Here is an 11,302-nt window from a genome sequence, read left to right on the forward strand (position 1 = left end):
CTGAGTTCAAATCCCAGCAACCACATAGTGGCTCATAACCATCTAATGTGATTCGATGCCCCCTTCTGGTATGTCTGAAGACAGCAACTGTGTACTCACATATGTAAAATAAAGAAATGAATCTTTTTTTAAAATTACCCCTTTACTTAAAAACCCAAAACAAAACAAACAGACTATGTTATTTAGATAAGTCACACAGACAAATGACCAACAGGTGACTAAGAAAAAAGAAACTGCCATAAAGCAGAGATAAACCAAGAAGACAGCCTTAATTTTTGAGGCAGAAAACATATGGGTTTTCAGGAAAGGAGATTATTCTTTGTTTTTTCACCTTTTTTTTAATTAGATATTTTCTTCATTTAAATTTCAAATGCTATCCCGAAGGTCCCCTATACCTCCCTGCCCTGCTCTCCCATCCACCCACTCCCACTTTTGGCCCTGCCTTTCCCTGTACTGGGGCATATAAAATTAGCAAGACCAAGGGGCCTCTCTTCCCAAGGATAGCCTACTAGGCCATCTTCTGCTACATATGCATCTAGAGAAACGAGCTCTGGGGGTACTGCTTAGTTCATATTGTTGTTCCACCTATAGGGTTGCAGACCCCTTCAGCTCCTTGGGTACTTTTTCTACCTACTCCATTGGGGGCCCTGTGATCCATCCAATAGATGATGGTGAGCATCCACTTCTGTATTTACCAGGCACTGGCATAGCCTCACAAGAGACAGCTATATCAGGGTCCTTTCAGCAAAATCTTGCTAGCATATGCAATAGTGTCTGCATTTGATGGCTGATTGTGGGATGGATCACCGGTTGAGGAGGTCACTGGATGGTCCATCCTTTGGTCTCAGCTATGAATTTGGTCTCTGTAACTCCTTCCATGGATATTTTGTTCCCTATTCTAAGGAGTAATGAAGTATCCACACGTTGGTTTTCCTTCTTGAGTTTCATGTGTTTCACAAATTGTATCTTGGGTATTCTAAGTTTCTGGGCTAATAGCCACTAATCAGTGCATGCATATCAAGTAAGTTCTTTTGTGATTGGGTTACCTCACTCAGGATGATATCCTCCAGATACATCCATTTGTCTAAGAATTTCATAAATTCATTGTTATTAATAGCTGAGAAGTACACCATTGTGTAAATGTACCACATTTTCTGTACACATTTGATTGCCCATCCAAGTGGACCAATGGATGAATACTTGGAGTAGCCAGAGACACTGCCCAGCTGTTCCTCTCAGAGACCCTTAGACTCATTGCTCATGAGACTGGACCGGGACCCTGGAAACCCATGTTTGTAGGTGCTGCCTCAGAAAAAAGGATTCATCTCCCCACTCTCCCTCCCCCATCAGGCTCACAGCCTTTGTGCTCAAGTCTTTTGCCCAAGCTCGAGCCTTCATCTTCATCGATGAATCACACATCACCCACGCCCTCACCTGGCTCTCCCAGCAGCAGAAGGACAATGGCTGCTTCCGAAGCTCTGGATCATTGTTCAACAATGCCATGAAGGTGATGTTTTCTGAAATGCTTATAAGAATGGTGACCTAATAACCCCTTAAAGTCAGGCCATACTACTTACCATGGGGAGGAATAAGCCTCTAGGATGGGAATGTACTTTTTCATAATGGGGATATGAATGGAAACTTCCATTGAACACATGGATTGGCCATGAGCAGGGACGGCATCTTGGATGGTTTGCTTGATGTATATTCTGCTGGTCTCACTCCTTCTTGTTTGCAGGGTGGAGTAGATGATGAAATGACCCTCTCTGCCTACATAACCATGGCCCTTCTGGAAAGTTCACTCCCAGCCAGGGTAGGTGCCAACATCCCAAACTGGTGAAAGCCTGTGGCTTTTTATCATCTCCAAAGCCAAGTGGCAGCTTTTTTTTTTACAATGCAATGCATTTGTCAGAGTGCATCCATGAGCATCCATCTGCTCAATGAATTCCTGGATATCCAAAAATCAACCCAAAAACACAGCCCTATTTGTCTGTATATTAAATGGAACATAGTTTATAAAAGGAAATGGCTCCCAACAGATGGAGGAGAGGGAAGACAGATAACCAGTGATAGGAAGAAAATAGGAAATAAAGAAGGGAAGGGATAAAGGAGGGTAAGGGGGATAATAGGAAAGAAGGGACGGAGGGAGAAAGGAAGGGATGAGAGACAGGAAGAGAGAAAGGGAAGAAGGGAAGAGGGGAAGAGGGAGAGGGGTAAAATGAGAGGGAGGGAGGGCAAGGGAGAGAGGGAACAGGAAGGAGAAAGAGAAAGAATGGGGAGGAGGAAGGGAGAGAGGAGAAGGGAGGGAGGAGGGGGAGTAAGGAGAGAGGATGGGAGAGAAGAGGAAGTGAGGGAAGGAAGAAGAAAGGAAGGGAGAGAGGGAGATGGAAGGAGGGAGAAAGAGGTAGGGGAATGTGAGGGAGGGACTGAGAAAGAATGGGGAGGAGGTAGGTAGGGAAGAGAAGGAAGGGGAGGAGAGGGAAGGAGGATTGATTGAAAAGCATAACCTCCTAAAGCCTCAATATTTGTCCCAGGACCTGCTAGGACCCTTTTTCACGTAGCTCAGTTTATCTTGTTCTCTCAACAGCATCCTGTTGTCTCCAAAGCCCTGAGCTGCCTGGAGTCTTCCTGGAAGACCATAGAACAAGGACAAAATGCCAACTTTGTGTACACCAAGGCACTGATGGCCTATGCTTTTGCTCTGGCGGGGAACCAGGATAAGAGAAATGAAATCCTGAAGTCACTTGATGAGGAAGCTATAAAAGAAGGTAAGAATGTGTGCTCTCAAGTTCCTCTCTGTTTGGCTCCCATGAAGAAAAGCAGGTGAGGGTATGGAGCATGGAAAGAGCTGTTAGTCCTGACTCTGTGGCTCGCTGAGGTTTCTTCTCCTTGGACTGCCCCATTAAAAAATGAGTCTTCCTTCTACACAACAACCTTTGGTATTTGTTAGTAGTGTGACCAAAATCAGCAAATATACTATTTATCTAATTTATGATAGATATTCTATCATACTAGAATGCACACAGGACTAACTAGGTAACAAAGGTGAATATAATTAAAGCTTAGCATTTCTCTCTGCTAAGGATATAACTACCAGGAGCAGTAAAGACTACCAAGAACACAAAGAGGAAAGATGCATCGAGGTTTTGCTATTTCAATTGCAACTCTAAACCCACTGGGAAACTTTACTAAATCATTTGGTTTACACACTGAACAAGCAACATTTTGTTCGGTGTGAGGGAGCTAAGGAGTAAAAGTATCATGTCTGCCATTGTCTCCTCAGCACCTCTGCTAGAGCACCATTGAGGAGTAGTTTAGTTAATAGCTTACACATTTCTTTTCATGGTCTTTCTCGATCACAATCTATCACATCAAACTGGAGATGTTTACTGAGGATTAGCAAATCTGGGCATACTGTGAGTGAAATTTTTTAAACCCTCTATAACCTTTTATAGTTCCTTCTTTCTACATATGGACTTGAAGCCATTGATCACTCAGACTTTAAATTATTTCTCTCTTTTTACCCTAAGACAACTCCATCCACTGGGAAAGGCCTCAGAAACCCAGAAATTCAGAACAGCATTTGTACAAACCCCAGGCTTCCTCTGCTGAAGTAGAAATGAATGCCTATGTGGTCCTGGCTCGCCTCACTGCCCAGCCAGCCCCATCCCCTGAGGATCTGACTTTGTCAACGAGCACCATCATGTGGCTCACAAAGCAGCAGAATTCCAATGGTGGCTTCTCCTCCACACAGGTTGGTGGTTTTCCTTCAGAGTCCCCATGGGGTTATGAGATTTGAACAAGAGACACAAAACAGTGAAATGGTGAATTGGAAATAAGAACAAGGAAATGTTAGTCTAGGATGTTTTCTGTCAGTAGGAAGTGATGGATGATATATCCTGTAACAAATTGCCATAGTTCCTGTGCCCAGCCACAGGAGTTCTCTTCATACCATGGTTAGTGAAATAGGCCGATGGTACTGAGAACTTCTAACCCAAATCCAGTTCTTACTATAAGACAATGGCAAAAATCCTGGACTTTCCACAATCCTAGACATAGCTCCTTTGCCCTAGAGCAGTATGTGGAGACCTAAGGTCAAACGACATGTCTGTTTCCCTACTGACCTTAGGTACAGCTGTTTCCCTTCTCCTGGCAGACTCTCCTAATCTTATGTAAGGATAGATCACCCTCAGGCTTTCTCCAAGCCAGCAGGAGGTCCTGCTCCCCTGCTTAACCTCTTGATTCTTGGGAACAACCAGGACTGTAAACTATTCTCTTTATCATCTAGTCGTAAAACTCTCAAGAGATAATATCTCACATCCCTGAAAATACACATCTACCACAATAACTATAATTTATGCTCCAGGTATTCTGGGCAGACATATCAGAATTACTTCCCAAAGAAATATAGCGAGGTGGCAGAGTCCTCTAAAAGGGAAATACGATGTACAAAAAGAAAACTTCTGTGATACTAGACACCATGTTTTGCAGTTCAGTTCTTTCCATCTTTCCTTTCAATAGACTGTCCCTGTTGTGACAGTAAAACTCTCACTGCATGTTTCTGCTCTCTGGTTGGGCTCTGTTCTCAGGGTAGCATCTGGACCTCTCTGGATAGGGAAGGATCATGTGACAGAGATCCTTTCTGGAGCGGGAAGTACACTTCCCCAGAGTATGCCACCGAGGAGCAAGGAAGTGAAACACAACACTAGATCATAGATTTCCCTGTTTAATAAGATTGGATCAGGACAGGCACTTGGCCATGCTGTTTGTGTGTCCTGATGGCTCAGCAAGGACAGAAGCAAGTTTATCGAAGAGCGCAGGGTTTTGATTTTGTGGGATTATGGAGGGTACAAACAAGGGAACCAGAGACAAAGGAAGAAAAACAATGAATGCCAGGAGAAAATCTAATTTGTATTTGTATTTTTTGATGGCTAGAGTGCTTCAAGGAGGAAAACTATGTGAATGTTTTTGACTCTCAAATGTATGTATTCTATATTAAAACCTGAAATAAAGTCTAGAACTCAAATAACTAGAGAAAAAAATCTCATGACAGCTTGTGACAGCTAGAACAAACTTTGAGAAGAGCTCAAGACCTTCCAAATAGATGCCACCCTTAATGTATTTATTCATTCCCATCAGGACACTGTGCTGGCCCTTGATGCTCTGTCCAAATATGGAGCAGTGACTTTTTCCAGAAGGCAGAAAACAACTTTGGTGACCATCCAATCTACAGGGTCATTTTCCCAAAAGTTCCACATAGAGAACAGTAATCGCCTGTTACTACAGCAGGTCCCATTACCAGACATTCCTGGGGACTATACCATCAGTGTGTCAGGGGAAGGATGTGTGTATGCTCAGGTAAGATGCTGGGAAGTTATGGGTGTACAGCTGTGAGCCTTCTTGCCCAAAATGGAAAGTCTGACTTTGCCTACCTGCACACATTATGCTCAAAGTGGGAAAAACTGATCCAAGGACACAGTGCAATGGAGGTGAAATATTTCTGTTCACTACTTGTCAGACTACACTGAGATACAACATGCACTTGGAGAAGCAGCAGTCTGCATTTGCTCTACGGGTACAGACAGTACCTCTAACTTGTAATAACCCCAAAGGCCACAACAGCTTCCAGATCTCACTAGAAATCAGGTATGAGATAGGCATGTGTCTCTGTCTCTGTGTGAATCTCTGTCTCTGTCTCTGTATGAGCATCTGTCTTGTCCCTGTATGAACCTCTGTCTCTGTCTCTGTATGAGCATCTGTCTTGTCCCTGTATGAACATCTGTCTCTGTCCCTCAGCTACTATCAGGCTGTCTTCCTAGAACTCTTCATGTAACAGGTTCAAAGATATCTAAAATGAGTCTGTTTGTTAGCATTTTGTTTTATCTGTAAAAAAAATAATTAAGAATACTGGACTTCAAAAAATAAACAATGAAGATTTATAGATTTATGATTTCTAATTAGTCTACTTTTAGGATTCCTTTCTTGCCCACTATCATAATAAAATAATACATTATTCTTTTCCAAGAGACTTTAACATACATTATTCTTCTTCACCAACAAAGAATATCCTTCCTGATCTTTTAAGATTCCATTTTTCTAGAGAAAAAAAGATATACAGTTCTTCTGGCACTTGTGAAAATTTTTGTGCAAAATAAAACCAGCAACGGGGTCTGACTGCAGAAACCAAAGGGACCTTGGATGGAAAGAAGACATCCACAGAGTGACTTATCATCATACTTGTGGAAGTGTGTGTGTGTGTGTGTGTGTGTGCGTGTGTGTGTGTGTGTGTGTGTGTGTGTGTGTGTGTGTGTGCATGTGTGTGTGTGTGAGTGTGTGTGTGCTTGAGTGTGTGTGTGTGATTGTGGGGGTGGGGGGAGTATGTGTGCCAGCATGTGTGTGTATGGCAAAGGACAATGTCAGCCATCAGCCCTCCAGTTCCATACATACTTGTTTGAGATATGAGGTCTCTTACTGGCTAAGCAGACTCTGCTGGTGAGCCAGCATGCTTGAAGGACACAGCCATTTTAATGAACTCTCCAAATGAAATTGTTATGCAGTCTATTTATATTGATAGTAAATGCCATGTATTATAAAATATAGAAAAATCACACAGGCTATATCAGCTGGACCTTAAAGTAGGAAGGATTCAAACTATTAAGATGACTCCTTCTGTCCATTTCTTTGGTCTGTAGTTACACAGGCAGCCGGCCAGCCTCCAACATGGTGATTGCTGATGTGAAGATGCTATCTGGTTTCATCCCATTGAAACCAACAGTGAAAAAGGTAAACAGAAATGAGATGTCTAGATTCTCTTTATCATCAGACTAAGAGCCTACCAATACCATCATAATTATGTCAACCCATCCGTGTCAAAGCAATGTTAGCACTAATTTAACACATTTGGATGGTGTTAAAATGCTGATATAGGTATGGGTGGTGATAACAGCCAGCACAAGAAATATAAGAAAGATCTCTGAATTCACTGAGTCTACAATCTAGCTGACAATAACTTTTAAAGTGTAATTATCCTGGTCAGTAGTGATTCAGGGGAAAATATTATTAAATGTCAGAATTGTAGGTGTAGTTTTAAATGTTTGAAGAACTATGAAAATTAACAACAAGCTAAGGTTGATAGCAGAGCACAGAGAATATGGGTAAGTACTACCAAATGAGTGACTATTTGTATGTTCAAATAAAGTCAAAAATACCTACTACTACTACATTCAGTTGGGCCTTTAGTAGAGTAGCATTTACAATTTTCAAAATATATTTTCATTCTTATTGGAAAAGTTTCTTCCCGTTCATTTAAATGAATTCAATGACATCACCTTTTTAAGACCTTCACTTCAACAGTTCATGTGCCTCTCTCACTCCCCTTCCAAGGCCTTTGCTTTTTCATTAATATGGGGGTTTTCTCTCATTTTCAGCTTGAAAGATTAGAGCACATAAGCAGAACAGAAGTGAGCAACAACAATGTCTTATTATATTTGGATCAGGTACGATTCCTTCCTGCCTCCCTAGACATGTTGAGGTTGACAGTCCTTGATCTATGTGGGTCAGGTGAGGATCCTTGCTACCTTCCTATACATGCCAAGGTGAGGTGTCTCTCTTGGTGAGTCTACGTGGGAAGCGCATAGCACAAGGGAAGCAATTCTAAAGGAATCCTTTAAAATTGCAGGCTCGATACCTCACACTACATGATATTTTGATTTCTTTTTCTCTGGCCTTGACACATGACTCAGCAGTTAAGGGCATATAATGCTCTTGCAGAAGACCAGAATTCAGGTCCCAGAATCCATACCAACTCACAACTGCCTGTAGCTCCTGTCCAGGGGATCTGATTCCTTCTTCTATGGTCCATCAGTACACACACACACACACACACACACACACACACACACTAATTATTATTATTATTATTATTATTATTATTATTATTATTATATAACAAAAATAGAAATCTTTGAATCTTATTTCTTCATTGCTGGGACCTCACAGAGGGTCTCAAGTCAGCAAGTCAAAGGGTTTACCGCCTCTTAAAATGGACAAAGTCAAATCTCATACATTAAGGAGGAATATGGACTTTTGAAATGGTTTGATAGACTGGAAAAGCTTCTTATACACCCAGGAGCCTCTATTCAGTTTCCCCAATCCCCAGTCTGAAATCCATATCACCATCCACATAGGTGGGCCTTTAAAGAAGACCTTGACTGTGAGGTTAACTGCTATCCAATGAAAAACTGAAGAAAAACACTGGTCCCTCTCTTGAGTCTGGATTGTTTTCCTCTCTTTCCCAGGTGACCAATCAGACACTAGCCTTCTCCTTCATCATTCAACAAGACATCCCAGTAAGGAACCTGCAGCCTGCCATTGTGAAAGTCTATGACTACTATGAGACAGGTGAGCAAGAAATGGTGATGGACCCTTGTGGTTTTGTTTTATTTACAGTTCCTCACTGTGTAGACCAGGCTGGCCCAAATTCTCATACCTCTTGATTCAGCCTCCCAAATGCTGACATAACAGGAATATGGTATCATACCCACTGTTAAAAATAATTGATTTTCAACCACTGACCCATTATGTAAGTCAGACAACCATTTATCAAATTTGAGTTTATTCATCTACTGATGCCTTGTTCCTGTTTGTCCAAGCAACCATGTCGGATCAAACATGTTCACATAACTCAAGGGACCAAACATTTTACAAAACAGGGACTCTAGGTTGAAAGGCACACAACACTTCCTATTAACACAGCAATGGGAAGATGAGGAATTGTACAAATAATTACAGAAGGAATAAAAAGATGAGAGAGAACTGTAGTCTGTGTGCACAGTGGTGACCAAAGATATACAGCAAAGTCAGAGCTGGGGAATTAAATGGGGGATTTGCTAACAAGTGAAGAGATATACCAAATGTTTCAGACTAGAATAATTCAAGAAATATTGATGGAAAAACAGAAACATAGCACAGAATCTGAAAGGATGTATGTGTAAAATGACCCCAGCTGCGACTCTACTCAAATACTGTAGAAGAAGCACTCTTGGATTTTCTCCACAGGGTAAATGATTCCAGTATTGGTATATGTTTGATTCTTTATTCTGTGAGAGGCTGGCACAGTACTGTGCCTTTGGAGGTCTGAGGGCCATTGAGGTAAATGTGTTCTCTCCTGCCATGTGGATCCTGAAGACTGAACTCACTAAGGTCATAAGGCATGTCAGCAAGCACTCTTGCCCACTGAGCCATCTTGCTAGCCCAGGGTAAAAGTATCAACCAGTAGCTTCAAGGGAAGAAATTCCCTTGTTTGGTTTGTCTGATGTCCCCAGAGAGATGACTTTTAAGCAATCATCCAGGTCCTGATTGAGGAAAGCGGTCAGTCCTAACACATCACCCTCCACAAATGCCTCTCTCCAAACCTCACATTCTCAAGTTTGAATCCTGTGTCTTTCAGATGAAGTGGCTTTTGCTGAATACAGCAGTCCCTGCAGCTCAGGTGAGCACCCAGCATGCCTACCCCAAGCCTTTCTCTGACCTTCTTCCCCTCAACACTACCCCGAACTTTTGTTAGATGACCTCAAACAATTATCACTGATTGGAAACAAAGAAATGTGCACATTTGAATTGGCATTCCAGCCCCAGAAGACTTCTCCAACTTCCTTATCAAAGTGTATGGTAGCTTATAGTAGAAAATCTGAAGGAAACCATTCTCCATCACTACCAGTTTGCTTTTCTGCAGACAACCCTGCTATCTGTGCCCAGGTAGATTATACTCATCATATGTGTTGTTTTCTTCTATCCCCATACACAGACAAACAAAATGTTTGAAACTCCTATTTATGGAGAAGGCACTGCTGAAATCCCCAGACCCAGGAATCTTCAAGATAGTGATTTGTGTTTGTCTCTGAAATACAAATACTGAACAAGCTTTATAAATAAATGCCTAGTTCTCGAGAGTCTCTATCTGTCATTATTTCTTCACTTAATCCAAATGTACTCCATGTTTAGTTAGTGTTTTTCCCAATAGCCTCACATTTGTGATGACTGAAATGACATTTAAACAGAAAAGCATGCATTGTGAACATGGGGAACAGTTTACAACAGCTTCTAGAAGACAGAGCTCCAAACATGAATCTTAACACCATGGCAACCTTACTTCCATAAGGCAATCATGATGGGTTTATTAGTGAAGCAAGACTATACTGCAAGCTAGAAATGGTGATTCAGGCATGCATTCAGAGCATTTCTAGAGGATGAGGCAGGAGAATCAAAAATTCAAAAGTGACCCAGGCTACTTTGCAAGTGCCAAGTGAGCCTGGGCTTCATAACAATACCATCTCTCAAAAAAAATCAAAAGGCAGGGATTATGGCTTGATGGTAAAATACTTGACCATTTTCAAGTCTGTGGATTCAATTTCTAACACAGGGGGAAAACGGTGGATGTAATGCATCCAGGTAAAAACACTTTTTACAAATTAAAAAAAAAAAAAAAAAAAAGAGGCTTTTAGTGCCAGGAAAATGCCTATCCTGACTGGCCGACAGAGTGCCATGTTGAAGACCACAATGATAAATCTATTGTTTTGTCCCCAGTGGGCTCAGGTGTTTGAGCACTTGGTTAGTCCCAAGCTGGTGCTGTTCTGCAAGGGTCTAACATTTTTGGAATTTGAATCCTAGCTGGTAAAAGGGGTGAAGCTTAAGAATTTCAGCCCAGTCAAATTCTGTTGGCTTCTTGACCTATGAAGTGTGAGGGATCCATTTCCCAAGCTTTTGCAGCCTTGAACATAAACATCCCTAGCCATTATGCTTCCCCCACCATGACAGGCTGTGTTGCCTGGACTTGGGAACCATCAGCTGAGGATTAGGTGTTTACACATATGAACCTATGGAGATATTTGAGATTCGAACCCTATCAGTTCATTACCCTGTTATTCTGGAGCCTCTGGCACAGCAGCATGTCACAGGGAGGGAATCTACTCATTTAAGGACAAGAATTCAAGAGAGAGAAAGGAGAGGACAGAGTCCCATAATCCCCTCTGTGACCTATCCGTTGCCCTTTGGCCAGACCCTTTTAAAAGTTCCACCACCTACCAATAGCACCACAGGCTGAGGGCCAAATCTTGAATACAAGTACCTAGTTATAAAGGCTGTAGTTGTTATTGTGACCTTTTCAGAGGTGATGGGGATTTCAAGTGCTGAATGTTGTCCTCACAGGGCTACACCTGGCTCCTCCTCACTGGCTTACTGTTTTTCTTTGGTGACTATGAGGTAAGAGTTTGACTTATTTTGCTTTGGTTTACTGTATCCTGTG

The 11,302-nt window shown here is 41.9% G+C and overlaps 1 pseudogene across 1 annotated transcript in view; it reads left to right on the forward strand.

Moving 5' to 3' along the window:
- Positions 1–9,950, forward strand: part of Mug-ps1 (murinoglobulin, pseudogene 1) — a 72,514-nt pseudogene extending 62,564 nt beyond the window's left edge. The window contains exons 26-36 of the transcript NR_027619.1: positions 1,351–1,507; positions 1,739–1,813; positions 2,588–2,768; positions 3,531–3,754; positions 5,140–5,358; positions 5,519–5,646; positions 6,693–6,783; positions 7,428–7,496; positions 8,298–8,400; positions 9,449–9,490; positions 9,806–9,950. The product of NR_027619.1 is annotated as a murinoglobulin, pseudogene 1 (transcript). The remainder of the gene's footprint in view (positions 1–1,350; positions 1,508–1,738; positions 1,814–2,587; positions 2,769–3,530; positions 3,755–5,139; positions 5,359–5,518; positions 5,647–6,692; positions 6,784–7,427; positions 7,497–8,297; positions 8,401–9,448; positions 9,491–9,805) is intronic.
- The last annotated feature ends 1,352 nt before the right edge of the window (positions 9,951–11,302 follow it).

The sequence above is a fragment of the Mus musculus genome, chromosome 6 (assembly GCF_000001635.26).
Source record: "Mus musculus strain C57BL/6J chromosome 6, GRCm38.p6 C57BL/6J".
NCBI lineage: Eukaryota > Metazoa > Chordata > Mammalia > Rodentia > Muridae > Mus > Mus musculus.